The sequence below is a fragment of the Panthera leo genome, chromosome D3 (genome assembly GCF_018350215.1).
Source record: "Panthera leo isolate Ple1 chromosome D3, P.leo_Ple1_pat1.1, whole genome shotgun sequence".
NCBI lineage: Eukaryota > Metazoa > Chordata > Mammalia > Carnivora > Felidae > Panthera > Panthera leo.
The window spans coordinates 80,497,462-80,518,560 of record NC_056690.1 but is presented as its reverse complement, the minus strand read 5'-3'; the positions used below and the strand labels follow the sequence as shown (position 1 = coordinate 80,518,560).

At 40.3% G+C, this 21,099-nt stretch overlaps 1 protein-coding gene across 1 annotated transcript in view; it reads right to left on the bottom strand.

Moving 5' to 3' along the window:
- PHLPP1 (PH domain and leucine rich repeat protein phosphatase 1) overlaps nucleotides 1-21,099 on the bottom strand; it is a 212,508-nt gene that overhangs the window by 157,710 nt on the left and 33,699 nt on the right. The window lies entirely within an intron of this gene.

Below are 21,099 nucleotides of genomic sequence, written 5' to 3'. Positions count from 1 at the left end.
TCTCAGTGAACCCTGATACAGCTATGAATCCATTTATACAAAATTATAGAAAATGCAAACTAATCTATAGTGACTGAAGCAGAGCACTGGTTCCCTAGGGCCAAGGGTAGAGGAAGGATGAAATGATTGCAAAGTGGCATGAGAAAACTTCTCAGGCTGATGGCAATATTTCCTATCTTGGTTATGGTGGTGGTTTTACAGGTATGTATATATCAAAATTGATCAAATTATATAATTTAAATGGGTACAATTTACCGTACACAAATCGTACCTCAATAAATTACACCTACCACGGGCAACTGGGTGAATGACAGTGCCCCTAACTGAGATCAAGAATATAAGAGGTACATGCTGAAGTGGATTTAGCTTTAATCATGTTAAGCTATGGTTCTGTAGGGACGTCCTGTGGTAATGCCAAGAGAAGCAATGAGTTTAGGCTTCCAAAGATATATCCGAGCTGAATGCAGCTTTTAGGAGTTGGTTCCGGAGGAAGGTATTTTGTTTGAATTTTGCTTTTGCAATTCATTTGACATATTGTTTTGTTTTGCTTATACATGGAAAAAAAACATGAATGCTTTTATAGCCTGAGAGAATTAGCCCACAACGTAGGTAGACTGGTGACAACAAATGAGAAGGGCAAGGTTTGTAAATAGTAGAACAACAACACAGGTGGACCTATACCTTAAATAGTCATCTCAATGGGTACTACAAATTCTCAAGACAATTTTCAAATTTACTGTGCGTGTATGTGGGGTGGAGAGCCTCTTTTAAAGGACAGGGTAGGGATCATTACGATATTAGTTCAGTCAAGGGTAAGGGAAGAGGTGATTTACTCAGTGACCTCTATGTCAAATGCTTTCACATTTATCATGGCATTTAAATATCACAACTTTGCAACATTTGTGGATGAAGAATGGGAGTTCAGAGAAGTCAAGTGACTTTCCCAAGGTCAAAAATCTTAGGTAAGGGAGTGCCTGGGTGGCTCAGTCAGTTGAGCATTTAACTCTTGATTTCGGCTCAGGTCATGATCCCAGGGTCCATGGCGAGCCCGCTGAAAGCGCTAAGTACATAAATAAATAAATAATTCATTGATGTACAATAGCTCTAAGCTACACTACAGGTCTTGAAAGGCTTTGAGAACGTCCCACCTTCTACCTAACTCTGAGACTTGGAATGGCTAACACAAATGTCCCGTTATATTTCTTGAGGTTTTCCAGCCAACTAAAATCTATGAAACATCAAAAAAAAAAAAAAAGTAGTGTGCGACACCTGAGAACAGATGCCACCGAGCACTACCACGGAAACTAAACTGAAAGGACACTCTCAAACCTAGCAGCCCAAAGTTGCCAGTGTGACCAAATCCAGACCTTTTTGCTCATGTTGTTTCTGGCCTCCATTGCTTCTCCTCGGATTCCATGAAGTATCTGCTATTCCTACCATCCTGAGTGGCCCGCGTCAAACCACCATGGTCCATTGGACCAAATTTTAGTTTTTGAGTTTCTTTTTCAAGCAGTTCTAACTATTTGTAAGGACTGTATTTCATGACTTATTCTTTCTTAGAGGTCTTCCAAATAACAAAGAAAAAATCTACCTATTCTTTTTTTTTTTTTACCATTCTTTTTTTTTTTTATTTATTTTAAAGAGAGAGAGTGGGAGAGATGCAGAGGGTGGGAGGGAGGGAGACAGAGAGAGAGAGAATCCCAAGCAGGATTCGTGCTATCAGCGCAGAGCCCAACACAGGGTTCTAACTCACGAACCATGAGATCATGACCTGAGCCAAAATCAAGAGTCGCGTGCTTAACCGACTAAGCCACCCAGGCGCCCCCTTTACCATTCTTTCCAAAAACAGAATAAAATTCATTTTATCTTGAAATTACCAGATGAGTTCAGCAGACTATTTTATAAATCTAAAATACATTATGGGATCTTAGTGATCTTATTTTTCCTGTATCTTGAAAGTTTGCTATTTGCAAGATGTTTTACCCTTACAAATTACCCTAAGATTATTTCACTATTACTAAACAATTATTCCCAACTTTGCACGAGAAGAAAAAAAGACTAAAATAACAGAAGAATAGTGGGATCATCTAGAGAAGGATGATTTAATACTGAAATACATTGGGGGCTTCTGGGTGGCTCAGTCGGTTAAGTGTCCAACTCTTGGTTTCAGCTCAGGTCACAATCTCATTGTTTGTGGGTTCGAGCCCCACATCAGGCTCTGCGCTGATGGCACAGAACCTGCTTGGGATTCTCTCTTCCCCCCCCCCCCACCCCTCCAACACTCTCCCTCTCAAATAAATAAACAAAAAAATTTAAAAACACTGAAATACATTGTTACTACTGTGTCAACCTTCAGTTTTCTAATGTACTGCTCAAAGCATTACATGATCTTTCAAGGAACTTCTAGACTGAAGATACTAACTTGGTCATCTGCTTTTAGCTTTCATTGAACACAGCATAGAATTGAGAAATTATTATTGTCTGTCCATAATGGCAAAGAGAATAAAAATGACAAAGACATTTCACAATTAGACAAATCAGAGGAGGAATGCAGAGACAGATGACAGCAGTCTAGACTCCAATGACAGTGATGAAATTAACCATGGAAGCAAAATTTCAGACTATAAGTCTTCAATGGAATATAGTGTAGATGGATTTTTCTCATATTCAAGAATTGATACACGAACAATAGATTTCTAAGTACAAAAAGTATGGCATTCTCATCCGATAAGTCATTCAACAGGAAGGGGGCTACATCATGCAATATTTTCCAACAACGTGGACCACAGCATTTTGCTAAAAGGGCTTGTACCAGTATTCATTCATTTATTGTGATGTTTATGTGATAAAATTTACTCCATATGGTTCATCAGTAGATTGCAATTTGACATGTTGATGATGGGGGACTGAAAGGAAATACATGACATGAAAATGAAAAATATTCATTAGACTGACCATGCCAACTGACATTTACAAACCTGGGAATAAAAATGTTTTGCAATCATGGAGCAAAGATGATGGTTTTCTCTTCAACAAACCTATGAGTTGTCCAAGATTTCAAAAATTCTTTAGGCATGGTATTTGATGATGCAAGTGCAAGAAGAACAGGAAGGAATGATAAGCTATTAGAGAAATATTTGAAATCTGGAATCAACACTTACAACATGGGTATTTCCAGATTCCTGCGTAACAGTTGAGGAGCAGTTGTTTTCAAAGAACGTTACCCATTTTGGACTTGGATTTGCTATGCTTAAATCGCTGTTAACGAGTCCTCATAAAGCCATTTCTCGCTATCCCTTCATCATTCTATAAAGTATTTGTAAATTGACTTAAAAACACAAAACAACTTTTAAGGAGACATTAAACCCAGATAATAAATGGGAATGGACTATTTTTCCTGGTACATGGAAGATAAAGCAGCTTTGAGACATTTTTGTGAAAGTTTAAAAGATGATTTTTAGAAAGACAGAATGTATGCTTTTGAATCCTAGCATGATCAAACAAAAGTTTGTTTAAAATCATGGGTGTTTATCTTCCCTCCCTACAGCAATCACAGCTAATTATTCTATCTATTTCAAAACCAAAAATCACTTTTTTCAACTTGTCAATAATTTTTACTTCTAACACGATAGGCTTCAAAATTTTGTAAAACAGCCTGGCAGAAACCAGGGGTTACATGAAATCTCTGTAAACCCTTCCTACATCTAGATTTCTGACGCCTTAATACTGCAAATTTTCGTCAAGATTTATATCCAACATTCCACTGAAACCCAACCTACAACTTCAAATCACATGACTATCTTCTGTTTCTTTCAACTAGACAATCTCTAAAACTGTGTATAGAATGCTACGTGAATGACAAGTTCTTAAGAGTTTTCTAGACATTGGAGTTATTCTTTTAAGACTCAATCTTTACCATCATCCTTATTACTATTAGCAACCATTTTACACAATGATGTAGTAAACTTTCAAAAGGTTATCTTCTATTCAGCCATGATGATCAGTGAAGGTCGTAGACATCACTAATAGACTGCCATATCCACATCCACAAACTCTTCCCAGAGAACAGCATATAAACCATTTTCTTAACCTCTATAAAATAACTTAAGTGTAATTCTGATACCTAAAGGCTTACTAAGATATATACTGTTTGCTGTTATCCTAATTAGGGCACAACTTTTAAATCCCTGTATTTGCTTTTGACAGTTTTGTATCCCCCTTTTCATAGCTAGATAATCATATAATTTTCATCCCCACCCACATACTTACTTGCTACCGTCACTGCAAATGCCTACAGCAGCCTCGTTCTCAACCGTGTATTTCTAATATAGCCACATAATCAAGCTTACTAGAATCATATTCAAACATAATGAAATCTGAGCTAGGTAAAGTTTACGATCATCAATTTGGGATATTCAGAGAAATTTTCTGCCTATTTTCCTATTTTTGCCTATATTCCAGACAGGTAAGGTTATTACAGAGCCTTTTGTCATTGTGCTGTTTCTGTGGCTTACAGAGTAACGTAATTATTAAACTCATATCTGAAAGAGTTCTAAAACACCCTTCTCCGTCCGTAGCCAATGGCATCATTGTTGAGTTGTTTTCAATAGAGGCTCAAGTTGTACTTCCTGCCTTAGAGGTCATGTCTGGTTCTGTTCAGGGATCTTCTCCATTGTGTTCAGTCTCTTTGGTTCCCAAGGTGCCTACCCACTGATTTAGGGCTTAAGGAAGGGGGCGGACAATGTTGTTTTTGTCATTTTTGCTTTTGCTTTTCTTTATTCATAGTAGCTGAAATTTTTCATCCACGCTGTGGCTTCTTTGACTACTACACTGCAGTTCTCAGACTTTTAACTTTAGACTTCACTGGATAGTTGTTGCTTTTCTCCCCAAAATTGAAATCAAACAGATCTGCAAAACACGGCTTCTCAGCAATGCCCCTTTTCCCAGATACAGAGGTGCCAGTGGGTTCTCATCTCTTTCCCAGGAGCCCTAAGAGGACTTGGGCCACACACCAGCTCTCTTTTCTACATTCTATGTGGTTAACTAGCATCTTTCATTCCAAGCCACTTTGTGGATGAAGAGGGCCAGATTTAAACGGGCTGGTCCCTGAACTGATTAGGTCCTTGTTATTGTATTCTATTAAACCACAAGGAGAAAGGGAGGAGGAGCACAATTTCTCTAACATAACAGCGGTACACTCGATCTTCTCCCCAAACACATGTTACTACCAGATTCAAACAGCTGTTACCTACTTACCTACTTAGAAATGCAATTAAATATATTCTCAGAGAGAGTCCAGTCCCCGGATTCTAAAACTCTATGGCAGCAGCAATTCTCATGAGTCATTACGTAGGATTTCATGCTTATGCCACAGGTGAGTCATGCTACAAAGCATTAAATCACTTCATCTAAAACCCTCAAAAACTAAACTGGGTTTTGCCATGTACAGGCTGTATCATTTCATATATGGAAGAAAGGATCAAACCCAACAGAAAAACTGCACATGGTTTTATTTCTAGTCTTATACAGTAACAAGTGTATTCTCCAAAATTCTAAGACTTTCTCAAGTGAGAGTAGGAATAGTATAGTTTTGCTCCCATATTCCAATGCAAGCACATTTCCCACTGCTCATTAACTGAGAGATCGCCAAATAACACTGTGGTATTTTTGAAAAGCTGAGGCAATCTCCTTTGAAATTATTCAACTTTCCCCATTCCTGTTGGAAAATTAATTTTCTTGATCTGGTATTTCATCAGGCCCATATTCTGTGATACCATAATAGTATAATTTAGAGCCTGATAACCCAGTTAATATTCAAAGTGAGATCTTTTTCACTTGCCGTTTGCACTCACCCCCCTCCCACCTCCCATAATCCAGGGACTTGGCAGGGGTGGCTGGCAGGAGCTAGGATTTAATCTGTGGATGGCAATTGTAAAAGTACAGGTCCCAGCTCGTTACTACTTTCCATTCTAATGAATATTTATAAATATCTATACATTTGTAGACAGTTTATTTATCAAAAACTTCACTTTTTATATCCTTTATCCTTATAAAACAATTTTCAGGGGGCACCTGGGTGGTTCAGTCCATTAAGCATCCAACACTTGATTTTGACTCAGGTCATGATCTCCTGCTTCGAAACTGGGCCCCACATTGGGCTCTACGCTGACATCGCAGAGTCAGCTGGGGATTCTCTCCCTCTCTCTACCCCTCCCCTGCTCATACTCTCTCTCTTAAAGTAAATAAACTTTTAAAGAAACTCTCAGAGTTAGTCATTAGTAACTTGATTTTAGAGATGGAGGCTTCCCCTTCTTTCCCAAGTTTAGAACCAGCGAGAAACAAAGTCAGACAGACGGGGTTAAAGTGTATATGTAATTCAGCTTTATTACTAATAAAGCCCAGGACGGAAAAGGTAGCTTAGGTCGGCTAGCCAAGTGGTCTTACTAATATTTCAGCCCAGAATTAAGCCAGCTTACCTACCTGGTCACAGGTACAGCTCAATGCCATAAGCCTTCCTGGAGAGGCCTGTGCCTGTAAAACTTATGGCATGAATAGGTAGGGCAGAACGCGGGCTCTCTGCAGAAAATAATGAGCTGAACTAGACATACGCCCAGTTCCCTTTTCCACACTCCGGAAAGACAAGGCACTCCTCCTCCCCTAGGAAAGAGTAGGTGAGGGTTCCTAGTGAGGCCAGGAATATAATAGGACCCTAACGAATGCCCATCCCATACAAGCAAACACAAAGCCAGAAGAAAGGAGGTTCTCACCCAACATGCAGCACCAAAGGGATGTTAAGCTGCCCCAAATCCAGAATGACATTCCCAAGTTCCCATACACTGTTCTGACTGAAACACTCTACCTCCCCACCCCATCTAAAACTTATTCATCTTGCATTATTAACATTATCTTCAATCTCCTTTTTCGTAGGAACCTTTATAAGTCATTTATCCATTTTGAGAGTATTTGCTTATTAAACATGAATTCACTCCCTATACCCACTTAGGGAGGCACATGTAAACTGTAATCAGTTGCAATATGCTAAAATGAAATAAACAATGGATGGCTGTTAAATCACCTTTCATTCTTCCCTTAAGATGTTTCAAGGCACATAATAAAATAAATGCCTTATAGATCCAATGAAGGTTCCAATGTCAATGTCCACATCAACTATTACTGAAGCTCAATTTAAGCATAAATACAAGCTTTCATTATCTTCTTCCCACATCTAAATGAATCTATTTGTATATTCTCTATGATACAAGCACCACTTGAACAATGGGGCATGACATCAGACCTGAACCTTAAAGAAGCAACTCTGGTAGCAATGTGGGGAAGGAAAAATTAAAAGATCTGAAACCTAAAAGAGAATAGTGGCAATGAACGTGACTAGGCTATGCAAGAATGACAGAGGTACAATCAACAGGAACTGGGGGGAAAAGGGCTAGATCTGCAGAGAGGAAATGAAGGAGAAGACAGAATTTTAGATGACTTCAAGGTAACAATCCTGAATGACTCAGAGAATGTAATAGCATTAATCAAAATGCACAAACAGCAATTTGAGGGAAGGACACTTAGATGGAGAGATCCTTGAGAAATATTTACATTTAAAGGACAAGTGAAACAGAAGTTAATGAAGAAGCTAAAAATGGTCAATGACACTAGAAAAGAACAAGAATAGTAAAGTGTCATAGCAGCCATGGGAAGGGAAAAGCACCTTTTTTAATGTTTATTTATTTTTGAGGGGAGGGGGGGCAGAGATAAAGGGAAACACAGAATCCAAGGCAGGCTCCAGGCTCTGAGCTGTCAGCACAGAGCTGGACACGAGGCTTGAACCCACGAACCCTGAGATCATGACCTGAGCCAAAGTCGGCCACTTAACCGACTGAGACACCGGACACCCCAGGAAAAGCATTTTAAAAGGATGAGATGATCTTCTGTGTCAAATGTAGTCAGTAATTAAAGAAGACATGGGACAATGACATTTGTAGACGTGGCAGATAATAATAACGAAAGCTAACATTACCACATATCAAGCACATTGTTCCAAGAGTTTCACAAGTACTAATTCGTTTAATCCTCCCAACAACCCTACAAGTATTATTACCACGCCCATTTTGTTGATCTTCAAGAAAATTACTTATATAACAAGACAGAGGCAGAACTCAGATTGGATGAGGCTGAGAACATAGGAGACTTGAGAAGAAAGAAGAGTTATAAAGGATGTGCTTATTTAAAAACAAGCAAAAAATAGAGGGATAGAGGATAGACCAGCAGCTGAAGGTGAAAGTGATTTTGTTTTGTTTTGAAGCTATTTGAACGTTTAAATGTTTATGCACTGAAAGGACAGAATCTAGATCTACTCAGTTGGAAAAGCATCTCAGTGCCACTCATATTTGGAGGAAACAGAGGCGTGCTATCAAGAGTTGGGGGGGGGGGGGAGGTAGGGAAGGACACGCAGAAGAGAAAAGCACAGAGCCCCAGACAACAGTGTCGCAGTGCCAAAGCCTGGGTGACTCTGCAGAGTGAGAAAGGGTCAGATCTGAGGGGGGATGGGGCAGAAAAGGCAGTCAGGTAGCAGCCTCCACCTTCCTTCTTCCTGCCAAAGAGCTTGGGTGAGGTGGGGAGAGCCGGTTCGGTACAGGCAGTAAGAGGCTGAACGAGCCGTGTCCAGGACCTCCGGTGGGCAAGATGTGTGTACCACCCCGAAGGGCAGAAGCCATGGCTGATGTCCAGGGCCCCGCTTACAATCTACATGGAAATCACTCGTGATCTTCCTCCTGAATTCCAGAGGAGGTGAGAGAGCACAGTTACAGGCCATTACACCGTAACGACTTGAGAAGCACACAGAGTTGTGGACAGAAAAGAATGCTCAGAGCAGTGGAGGAGGGTGGCAGGCAAGTTACTGCAACCACTTTGGTCCAACTGTGTCCACACAGGGTGGTGCTGCCCCAGGCAATGTGCGAGCACGTGCATATCCCGGAGGCAGAACCAACTGTTAGAGAACAAAAAATGAGTAACTACGTCACAGCGGGAAAATTTCTGGATAGAAATTTTAATTGGCTTAGTGGAATCTTGGGCTGGTAGGTTTTGTGGATTTAGCTGCAAAGTGGTATTAAAGGGCATTAAAAAGTAACAGCTGTTTTAGATCATCTTATTTTACAATGTATATTTCCAGGGTAAAAACACGAAAAACTCCTCCCCACAGACACCTCTCCCACAACCTTTATAGCAAAGTAAGAAACAGAGTTTCAGCATTTTCAAACAGATTACAGATGCACGCCAGATACTTCCCTTGAGCAATGTATATCCTACTTGGATCAATTCTAAAGCCCAGTCACAAAATGGAAGAACTGCTCTAATGTTTAAATTTTGATTTCAAAGTGTGAATCTACATGAAAGTCTTGTAACACCAAGAGAACAGAAATGATGTCTAGAAAGACACTTTTTTTTAAAGTTACTAAAGAGTTACAGAAAGAATGTAAACTGAATGGAGAAGACCCAAGTCTTAGCTCAGGGTGAGCCCATCATTCCTTGTGCGACCCTCAATACCCAGTCCAGTCTGTCTCTTCCACTGTCAAAGAGTATGCTGGGCTAGACTCAAAGTACATCAAAGCCACCGCTTTGCAAACACAGATAATTAATTTTCCAGAATAAAGGCAGGTGTCTATTTAGCTGGTCAGAATACTCTCATAGCATCTATAATTTATAAAGGGAAAATCAATATTAATTGCTATTAAAGATAATAAATGCTATCACTTAAGTAATCACACACTAAATGAAAACTATTAGATCTTTGTTAGATCTTAGATCATCTGATTATAAATAAAAACAGAGTCCAGGGCACTTTTCTGTTTTCTCCATCTTTAAAAACATGCTTACAGAAATATAGATTCAGTATTTCTATTTCAAATTTGTAGAATGCCTATATTTTTTATATGTTGCTGATAGCCTCATATTCCCAATTCTCATATTCTTTTAGCACCTTGCTTTGAAAATTGTACTACTTAACAATCACCATACGTTGAATATTAAAAGAAATGCTGTACTGCTTTTAAAGTTTTAACTTAAGATTTATTCATCTCCAGAGAATCCAGAGATATGCAGCCCGTCCTCATGAAAAATGCCTTGGAATGGATGTCACTGTGCAAATTTCATCAACTTTTACGAAGCAGACAACTAATAATAAAAAAAGACTACTTATCTTTTTTTATATTCAGCCTGCTTTTCCCATAATTCTGGATTTCTTACACGATTAAATGGTGTTACCTAGTTTACAATGTAAAAATTTTAAATAATACAAAACATATTACTGGAGGAGAATGGAAGTAGCAGAAGAAAAAACAGAAGAGGGTAAGAGAACATTACACTGAGGGCCACAACCACCCCATGGGGTGGGAATTATACCCATTACATACACCAGGAATCTGAAGCTTAGGGGGATGCTGCAAAACTTGTCTAAAACTTGTAAAACTTGTTACTTATGTCCAGGTAAGTAAATGGTAAAATTAGGATTCGGAACCAATTATATCTGGCTCCCAAAATCATGGTTTTTTTCCCCCCACCAGTTCACAAGCCACAGTAAGCACAGAATCAGCAGCAATAAAGGCAGAAAATCTACTGCCATAAAAATGGGGAAGCACCTGTAGCAAGAAATCTGCAGAACTGCAAGCTGAAAATGCCTATGGGGCCAGGCAATATAAACTGAAGGGGCCAGTATAACTGGCCATCAGGAGATGATGTATATCCTCTAAAGAAAGCAGCTATGCTCCGCTACACGCAGGAATGTGGGCTTGGTTTTGCCAGACTCTCTGTTTCCTTTAGAGAGACACCAGCAACAATCTCATTTTTAAAATGAGGACAAATAATTTTTAAAAATTAAACACTATGGGCGCATCTGGATGGCTCAGTTGAGCGTCCGACTTCAGCTCAGGTTATGATCTCACGGTTCGTGAGTTCGAGCCCTGTGTCAGGCTTTGTGCTGACAGCTCAGAGCCTGGAGCCTGCTTTGGACTCTGTGTCTTCCTTTCTCTCTGTTCCTCCCCCGCTCACACTCTGTCTCTCTCTTTCAAAAATAAAGATTAAAAAAAAAATTTTTTTTTTTTTAATTAAACACTATGCTCCTCAAACACTGTAAATCCTGGGACCACTAGCATCCAGCCCCTGGAAATGCCAGACTGCAACTATCTGGAGGTGCTACTATCATTTTTAATAGAAACAGACAAGCATGAAACCCATGGCAAAAAGGTTCAGGTCTGGCAACAACTAGAAGACTATAAAGCTAGATGAATCATTGTATCTATTTAAGCTAAGCTGAACTTAGTTATTAACAATGTTTCATTCTCAGTTTGTACTGGTTTTATTTTCTTTGGTTTGGGTTTCAATTTCCCAAAGTTAAAGAGAGCTAAAGAGAAAGAGGGAAGAAGGACAAACTGTATAGTAACGATTTCAATGCCCAAGAAAAATCTACTCTCAAGTGTATCAGTCAAGTCACCAGTTATAGAAACTCTGTAACATCACCAATTCTGAACCAGTTAAGATCACTTTGGGTAGGATGGATAATCCCAGTTTCATCCCACCTTCTCAAGTTTCTAATATGTTTCAGAATTACACTGATGTTCCTAACATACATATAAGTATATACATAATAGGTTTGAAGCAACATCAAAAACATAATTAAACTGAAAGATAAAGCTGAAATTTCTAACACAGGAAAAATAACATCATTTTACTATTTAGATTTATATATTTGAGAGGCTAGACTGTTGACAACCTAAAATTCTAATGACCAGGCAGGGTAAAAGCATCAGAAAGGGTAGAGGAAATTTTTGAACAATTAATTGTATGGATTTCCCAATTATTTCACTATTTTGAAGGCTGTTCACTTTGAACACATGTACCTGAAATGGTTCGCTTTTAAAAACCAGATTGGGAAAATTACTAGTTCGACCCATCCTTTTTTTATAGACTCCAAAAGGAAAGTAGTCGGGGGGGGGGGGGGGGGGTGGTAATAGACAAATACTTAAGCCATAAAAGATCCAAGTAACCAACAAGTAGAAGTTGGGTCTGTACATAAGGGTAAAAGAAAGTGATCTCCAAAACCAGTATACAATACATTTGTGGGTTTGCAAGCAAAGTATAGAATTAGTCCTTTTTAATCAGTTCTTGATCTGAGCCAACAATGCATAGTCAAGGGAAAGTAAGCATATCAGAAGATTACATTTCAAGGAAGATCTTGACATTAAAAATATTTCCTATGTCCAAGAGATTTTCACAAAATCTTTGTGTAAGCCAAAGATACAAATGAGAACATAACCAGTGGAGCTAACTCTAATTCTTCCCATCTCTCTCTTCTCCATGCACTCTCACTCTGTTGCATTTTCAAAGAAATAGGTTTGTAAATAAACTCAAAACATTTTAGTTGCAAACACAGCAGAATCTCAAAGAGTAGAAAGTGGCCTAAGAACCAAAAGTGCTTTTACTTTTACAGGTGAATGGCAATTTTTTTAAGCTTTCAAAGAAAACATCTTCCCAACTTTATTATTTGAGGTCTCAAAACAATTTGTTTTAGCTTTGCCTTTTTCGACAGCAACCTTCTTATGAAATGACATGCCCATTTGATAGACTCCACACCATTACAAGCAATCAGACCTTTGATGTGAATTTCACATCTACTAAATCACTTTTCGGTCTTTATGTGACTGGGAAAAAAAAAAAAAGCAGTGATAAGTTATCTTGAGAACTGTTTGCTACAACTTCTATAATTCCCACAAAATAGACTGACAAATTCTACCAATAAACATTCCCATATAAATCCTATTTTGACATACAAACATCACCGTTGCTTCTGTAAATATATATATTTATGTGTGCGTGTGTGTGTATGTGTGTATGTATATATACATACACATACATCAGACACAAATTTTCCTTTTTTCTTGGTTTGGAAAGATTTGGATTCAACAAGAGCCACCATTCTGCACGGGGACTTAACCTTACAACCCTCCCATCACTGAAATCACCATGTGAAAAGAAGCTAATTTGCATTTGGTTTTCATGTGAAAATAATAAGGTTTCATTCTTAAAACTGAAGAATTTTCAGAAATGAAGAGCTTTCTTTCCTTCCTTCCTTCCTTCCTTCCTTCCTTCCTTCCAAATCTCAGGGAAATAGTTCATGCTATTGGTAAGGGTTTTCTACATGCAAAGTCCAAGTATGGTCATTATCTCAAATTTTCTTTTCTGCAATGGGTTTACTGAGGAAAGTAATAAGCTTAACAAGATGCTTCATCTCTGCCTCAGACCAAGTCACCGAATAATACCTAGAAAGTTAAGATGCCAGAGGCTCTACTTCAGCAAAAAGAAACGAGATTTTCCCCCTCTTTGGTCAGTAATTATGGGCTTCTGTAACTACCCAAAAATGCACTGGGGAATAAAGATTTTGCTTTTATCTTTGAAAATAAAGAAAAAAGTCTAATAGTCACTAGCCTAAAAGAAAAAACAAATGTATAGTTCTAACCTTCCCCTCACTTTTTTAAAACGAGAAATGCACACTATATTGAAGGGAAACGAAATGCTAAAGGAAAAGACTAAGGAGAAACTAATCTCATAATAGCAAGGTTGAGCACAAAAGGTTGCCCACTTACTTGCCACATGATCTTCATCAAGTTACTTGGCCTCCCTGTACCCATTTCCTCATCTTCAAAACGTCAGTTTCCTGGCCATGAATGAGGTATTCCACTCTTTTTTCCCCCGTTTTTAAAAGCTATGTTATTAAAATATTGGATGCCAACGGTATGATTTACTTTGCTAAATATACACTAAAAGTTAAAAAAAAAGAGTTTACCACTATAATCAAATAATTTTACCATCCAAAGTGTAATAAATTTTCTTTGTATTTTTCAAATACTTAGAGAAAAAGGCATCTTACACATGCAGAAAACAGCTCAGTGGGTCAAAATGTGAGCTGTCCCTACCATTCCATAATCTGTAAGGATTTATTTGGAAGTGTCCATAATCTGGAACTTTCCATGGAGGAAAACTAGTTGAACACTTCTTTCAAACCCTAAACACAAAAACGAAACAGCCTTGCTCATAAAACAAATACCTTAAGGGTCCAGAGCCAAAAAGGCAAGATGAAAAGGCTTTGGCAGGAAATACTCAGAGGTGAGCTGTTCATACAGGTCTGTAAGCAGGTAAAAGAGCAAGCCTGGAAGGAGGGCTCAAAGCTAAAACGCAAAGCTGGGAAAAAGCACTGGGCAGCCCAGCGCACAGATGCAGTCAGGTATTCTCCGCCGACAGAGGAAGCGCGGGGCAGTCCTGCTACAGAATTAGAAGGAGAAACAGCAAACACAAAGCTATGAAGAGATAGAGCACACCTCTAGCAGCCCCTTGCAAGTTTCAGGCAACGGCACCCTTTCCGAGTGCCTCAGGTGCCACACAGAAGACTGAAGCTCAACTCTGTGGGAACAGAAGAGAAACAAAGGTTTCAGAAGTTAAATGCGGCCACCCCATACAAATGGGTCGCCCTATCACAAGTGTAGCCTGCACTAGAGAGATAAGAAATTGGAACACCACTTCTTCAAAACTTCAAAGAAACACCAAGCCTTATTTGAAACACGGCAGAACAAATCACTACAACATTACTAATACATCTTTAATAGAGAGCAGGAAATGAAATAAAAGCTAATTAAATTCACACTTGAGTTTTATCTCATCCAAGCCAAAACCCAACTGTTGGAGAGATAAGAGAAGCAATGGCCCATTTCTGGTGTGTTTCGTGTAGGTTTCCTTTTGTTTAGGTAGGCGTTCTATTAAGGGACGGCAGACGATGCATCCGAGTCATGTATTTCCTGTAATGCATTATCTGGCACTTGCTGTAGCTTTATGCATACAGTGTTGACTTTTGTAAAAAACAAAACAAAAGGAAACAGTCATAGGCTGCATCTGCGGAACTATCTGAGGAAGAGGTCTTAAAGTCAAGGTTACCCCTTGTCCACTCAAGTCTCCCATTTATGTACCACCTTTCACCCAGATCTCTCACCACCTCCAGGGACAAAAGCCTCAACCGTATGTATACTGACTGCAAAGAATGTGGCACACGCTGTGGTAGCTCATTGCACATTCCCCTTCTTCGCTGAACCCCACTTTTGCTTAAGGATCCACTTCTGCTGACAGCCATGTGCTTCAGGGTAACGCTGACCCGGTCCTAGCTCCAACACGTAGACTGTGATTTCTAAACCAACCACGGTATCTGGTTTAGAATGGACATGTAGCAGTCTTCCCAATGAAACAAGAAATCCAGCTGGGAGATTCTGGGAAAGATCTCCTGTGAAAAAGTACCAGTTTCTTCCTGGGCCTCTTCTTCTACAGACTATCGTGTCCGGAAGTCCTATCAGGAACTGCCTGAGAGCAAGCTCCAGGTTGAGGATGGCAGAAGTGAGAGACAGACAGGACTCAGTTCCTTGATGATAGCACTGAACTCTGATCACACTACCTGGGGTCTGAACCCCATCAACTTTTGGATTCTCAGTGTTGTGAAATCCTAAATTCCCTTATGATTTAAGCTTGCTTAATTCAGGCTGCCCATTGCTTGCAGCAAAAAGGCATTCTGAGTGGTGTGGGCCTCCTCTTCTGGGCACATAGTAGGATTAACTTCTTGGGCACATAGTAGGATTAACTTCTTGGCCCCTGTGTGGTCAGATGGGTCATGTCACTGCAGCCATGGGAGCTGAATCCCTCTAGAGCTCTCTTCTCCCTGTTGCATGGCCACTGGTTCCAGACCATGTTTGTTCCATCAGCCTGGATCCCTGAGTAATAATGATGTAGAGATCCCACCCCCAACCTTACACACTGCTAATCCACAACAAACACATATAATATGAGCAGGAATTAAACCTTTATTATTTTTTTTTAATTTTTTTTTCAACGTTTTTTATTTATTTTTGGGACAGAGAAAGAGCATGAACGGGGGAGGGGCAGAGAGAGAGGGAGACACAGAATCGGAAACAGGCTCCAGGCTCCGAGCCATCAGCCCAGAGCCTGACGCGGGGCTCAAACTCACGGACCGCGAGATCGTGACCTGGCTGAAGTCGGACGCTTAACCGACTGCGCCACCCAGGTGCCCCAAAACCTTTATTATTTTAAGCCACTATCTCATTTAGGAGTTATTTGTTAGTATAACATAAGCTAGTCTAATACATTTCATTTTAAAAAATAAAAAAAAATTAAAAAGGAAACACTAATCTGAGTTCCCAGTGACTACAAATAGAAGGAAAAAAAATATTCTCACAAATCATGTTTCCATTTTCCCTACCCAGATGTAAAGAAGTGGCAAAAAAGAATTGGTTAAGGAAAAATAGGAAGACAGACTTTCAGAGAATATACCTTCTAAGAAAACCCCAGCAGTAAAAGCCCACTTTAAACAAATAAAAGTAGTTACAAACTATCTTGCCAGCACACTGTAAAGCAATGTTGTATATAAACTTTTCCTTCTTCATGCCCCATGGGGTCTTTGAAGGGAAAGGAGTTACCTACATAGAAGGCTGGTATTAGTTAAGAACCTGAAGAAAGGAAAAGAATGAGCCAATGAGCTAACAAAGCGTGACAGGATCAGATTTTGGACATTCTCACTAGTGCAGTAGTTTTCAGCTTTTCTAGATCTACACAGAATTAAAGGATTTAGAATGATCATGTATCCAGAAGACAACAAAGAAAGGAATATAAAACATCTAAACCTTAATAGCCTTCAAAAAAAAAAAAAATACTTGTTAGCTTGTTTCACTACGTCAGTTATTTCAAAATGCTATTATCTATCTCACACGAAAACAAAACTTTGTCAAGTGTTAATTTCGAGAATATTCTGGGCCTAGTGACACATATGAGGGATCCAAGAAAGTCTACATTTGGTGCTTTCTATCACACATTATAAACATTAAAATCTCAAGTTGTATTTTTCCTCTCTTAATTACTATTGGTGGAATCTGGTACACTGTGCGTGGCATTCATTTACCCTTCAGCAAATCAGAAGGGAAACGACTTCCATCACCCTTTGCTGCAATAGCTGAGCTTTCCTGTCTTCTGACATCTGTCAGAGCCACACTACTTTTTGACACGGTGGATCCAGAGTAGGTGATTCCACCACAGCCCCCCAGGCACTATGACCCTCTCTTAGCTTAAAGGCAAAACACAGTGTGCTCCTTCTCATCAGAAAGTCTTCTTTGACAGCCAAACACATTTTATTTGTTTATGTGTTTGTGTAACACCTGGTAGGGAAAGAGTTCAGCAAAGGTTAGAGGCAGCAGCCTGTGCACCTCTAGGAGCAGCCAAATTTATAGACAGGACCCTGGCACAGGTTCCAGTGTGCACCCAATGTGCCCTCCTGCTGCCCCAACGTTTCTATGCCTGCCAACAGCCCCCTGGCCTCACGCACAGTCGGCGGGAGCGACAAGACAGGTGAGGGGGATGCCTGCTGCACTAGGATGAAAGGAATTCCACAGAACAGGGACAGCTGAGCAAGCAACTCGGCACAAGTGAGAGGCCAGTTTTCTAGACAGAGTACGATGGGCATGCTCCCCCGGAGAAAGCCATTCAGAACAGCTGCAGTGGTTAGGACAGAACCGGGGGAGCCGGCTGGCTGAAGGGCTCGTTACAGGAAGGTAACAAAAAGCTTTTGCTTGGTTCCTTGGGAATCAAGAACAGGAGACAGCGCCCAGCTCCAGAAGAGTGGACTTGAAGAGAAACCAAAAGCAGTCACTTTCTCCAAGCAAAGTTGCAGAGAGAAAAAAAAAGCCAAACTTTAACTTGAAGAAACTACTCTTTCACTAATCTAATTGTTTCAGTACACAATGCCATATGCCCAGTAAGGTGAAGTTCATCCAGACAGCTGGCAATGTGGGTATGGCGTGCCCTGTTTCAATGTTTATACTGCAATCAGTAACTAATGACCTTTGAAAGCCCCAACCCTTAGCACAGCCCCTGAACACAGCTACACACATTTCCTGACAGCAACCTGATCAAATTCTTGGTAGCAGTGAAAAGAGGATTCACACCTCCATCAGGGAACAGGACTAGAGGCCAACAAAGTGTGCCAAGAGCCCATGCAGCCTACAGAACACTGCAAGGGTTCAATAAATATGGTTATTGTAATTACTATTCTTAAAACAAGCCCTCAGTTATTTTCCTCTAATCAAACTCTTCATACACACCACATTGTAGAAGACTTCTTATATGAATTAGATTCACTTGACTAATACTTGAAAAAGAGCCTATGAAAATGATAAAACATTTCAAATGAAAACATAAATACCTTAAGCAATTACACTTTAACATAAAACATAAATGTGTACTCATTTATCAATCTTTTGATGTAGAGCCAAGTATAAACTCATGGTTCTTACATAAACCACACTTAACAATGCACTCTCTAAAACATTCAGTTTCTGTTTCTTTAAAGTGGGAGCCATTCATTTGTTCAGCAAATGCTGAGAGCCCACTACAAGCCAAGCACTGTCCTGGAAATCAGTAAGGACTTTGGCTTTTCCTCTGAGACAGAAACCACTGGAGGGTTTTGAGAAGAGTGCCATGTACTGACTTTCATTCTATCAGGATCGTTCTGGTTGGGAGAGTGCAAGCAGGGAGACAGGGGGCTAGGAAGCTCATCATAAATCCAGGGCAGAGACGACCAGACTTCAACTAAGGAGCTCCAACTAAGGAGCGGTGCAGAGACGTCAAACCCCAGACATATTTGGAAAATGGAGCCGCTATAATATTCAACTCAACCGACACGGCAGAATTGCACAGGCAAACCAGAAAACAGCCTCCCAGCCTCAAACACTAGTGAGGAGCAGTCAGTGCTGCAAAGTGTAGACAGTGATGTCAATTAAGAGAGCTTCCACCATAAAACAAACCTTGCTTCATCTAAGAATAAATTTGCTAAGCAGTTCCTCCTTAATTCCAAAACAGTATCTATATGGGTCAGTTAAATTATAAGACCCTAACAATGTCTTTTCTCTTCTTCAGTAAGAGATCGACTCCAAATACACTACTGTGGTCAACAAGCTCAACAAATCCAAAATGGACCTCACGGACTTCCTAACATCTCACAGTTTCTTTACAGTAATTATACCCATCTAAACATGCTATTGTAAGGATTAAATAAAAGTGCATTTTACTGAAATTTTATTGAAAGCAGCCAGGCCCCTTGTGTTTTCAGCATAAGGAGGAAGTACTATGGAGCACCGAACTCTAGCACTTACAGCCTCATCTCTGTGACTGGGGCCCCTGAGGTTGTGCAGTACACAGCCCATACAGCCATGCTCAGCAGTATATTGTGGGAAAAGCCCAGAGTTGCATGCTCACCTGACCACAAACCTACCTGTATGAACTTCAAGAGGATTCTTGACCTTTCTGGGCTTCGGGTGTAAGTGGAAGCAGGTAGAATACCTTAACACCAGGCACCGTCTCACAAACTTTCTTCTTTTATAGTCTTCATTTCCATAGGAGTGAGAATCCAGTCTCTTTTTTTTTTTTCTCTTAAATCCTCATCATCCTGAAGGTTCTTTTTCTAAGCAGCTCTGAACTTGGCCCCCTTTATCCCCCTTTCCCATTGCCTCATTCTTTCTCAAATGAACTTAAACAGCCAATCTTCTAATTGGCCTCCTTGCTTCTATCCCTCTCATACTGCCCTAAAGTAATCTCTCTTTAAAAAAAAAAAAAAAAAAAGTATTTTGAGAGTGAGAGAATGAGCAGGGGAGGGGCAGAGAGAGAGAGGGAGAGAGAGGGAGAGAGAGAATGAGCAGGAGAGGGGCAGAGAGAGAGAGGGAGAGAGAGAATCCCAAGCAGCCCCATGCTCAGCACGGAGATGCCTGACAGGGAGCTCGATCTCATGACCGTGGGATCATGACCTGAGCCCAAATCAAGAGTCAGACGCTTAACCCACTGAGCCACCCAGACACCCTTGCCCTAAAGTAAGCCTTCTACAATGAATACTGTGTCACTCACCTACAAGGTTCCCTCATGCCTACAAACTCAAGCCCACACGCTACATAACATAGCAGACGGGGTCCTTCACATCCCACTCCCACTTTGCCGACTCCAACCTGTCTCCTTCCATCCCCTCCAACACGGTCTTCGACCTCAGTCCAGTCGCATAACACTAACCACTTTTCCCAAACTCTGCGCAGTCGTTCAGTGCTTCAGGGCCTTCATAAGCTTCCCCCTCCTCCAAAAGTGACATCAGTATCCCTACTCTCTTCACCTGGCAAAATCCCACTATCTGCTTCACACATGAAACATAATTTCATCAGTCGAAGGTCACGTCTTCTATGAAAATGGCGTATCTGCCAACAGAGACGTTCATTCCTTCTCGGCTGTTCCCACAGCATCTGGCACATACACCTATCAGAGCACGGCTACGATACCCACGTGAGGTTTTGGGCAGAAGGCGTCCAGTCTTTTACATGTTTATATCCTGTCCACAGTGCCTAACAACACCTGGAATAAACAGAAGGTACATACATGTGGGAGAAAAAATAAAAACAAGTTCCAACTCTGTAGGCGGTTTTAGTTTAACGAAGGTACCTCAAGGACAGATGGTGGCTGCACTTGTGAGCACAGAACACATGAATTTGTCGAATCACTACGTTGCTCACCTGACACTAATAGAACATCGTGTGTCAACTCTCCTTCAGTAGAAAAAGAGCTGTTAAAAAATGTAAGTTACCTCACACGGCACTATTTTTCCAATTATTATTATTATTATTATTTCCAATTATTATTATTTTGTATTTTGGGGGGCATTTTTTAAGGTCTTGGGAATCTCAGTGTTCTCCCTGTAAGAGCTTTTTCCTTCAAAGTTCTTGGTAGACAGGCATATTTTGTGGGATTACTTCAGAGCTCTTCATTTTCTCTTTGTAGGCATTTGCTAGATCAGGGCTTCTTAACTTCAACACTGTTGACATTTAGAGACAGATAACTCTGGTGTTGGGGCTGTCCTGTGCATTATAGAAGGTTAGCAGCAACCTTGGCCTCTACTCACTAGATGCCACTGGTTTAAGCCTCCTCCCACCCCCAAGTACTGGCAGCCAGTACTTCTCCAGAGGTTGC